The following is a 908-nucleotide window of genomic DNA, read 5'->3' as shown; positions in this document are numbered from 1 at the left end:
TCATTTAATATTTTAATTTAATTTTTCTAAATTGACAAATTATTTAAAATATCCAAAGATAATAAACTTAACCAAATATAGATTAACACATTCCTTAGTATATTATCAATATTCCATAAATTTTGATTAAATAATTTATACTTGGTAATATATAGAAATGATATCTTTTGTAATATCCAAGATAATAAATAATTTCCCATCTACACATTAGCCTAATAAAAAAAAAAGAAGAAGAGAGTGCAGTACAAATGAACTAAAAATGGCTGTTTACTGTTTATCGTTGCTAAATGCTGACAATAGTAGTACCATAAGAAAGTAGTACAGGTATAGCTAAAATTTAATAGTACACGCCTTGTACTACAAAGTACAATTTATTCCCGTACATATAGAATGATCACCATCGGACCTTATTGCATCATTCTTTCACTCACAAATGAAATAGTTGAGGCACCCTTGTAGAGGAACCTGCTTATTGTTAGGGATCTGTTGACAATAAGGTCAACGATGAGGTAAAGTTAATTTACTTAAATTGGGGTAAGGATGGGATTGAGATTAAGAGTGTTAAGAGATAAAGACAAAGCTAGGGATGAGATAGAGCATGGATGGGGCTATCAACAGAAAAGAATAATGAAGAAAGAAGCTAAGAGGAGAAAAGAAAGAAATTTGTTGTGGCTTCGTTCATGCACTGCCTCTTCCCTGGCTTTGGCTCTTTTCTTCTCTATTTCTCTCCTTAGTCCTCTGGCTCCTTGTTCTAAGAGCTTTCCTATATTTCCCTTTTAAAATAAAATAAATTATCATAGTTTCATATGAGATTTGTCTTAATTATATTTCTTATCCAACTAGGTGAATATTTTTCACCAATATATTTTATAAAAAATGTTAAAAATTTAATAAAATTTATTATTTTT

Source organism: Arachis ipaensis, chromosome B09, assembly GCF_000816755.2.
Source record: "Arachis ipaensis cultivar K30076 chromosome B09, Araip1.1, whole genome shotgun sequence".
Classification (NCBI taxonomy): domain Eukaryota; kingdom Viridiplantae; phylum Streptophyta; class Magnoliopsida; order Fabales; family Fabaceae; genus Arachis; species Arachis ipaensis.
This window is presented reverse-complemented; position numbering follows the sequence as displayed.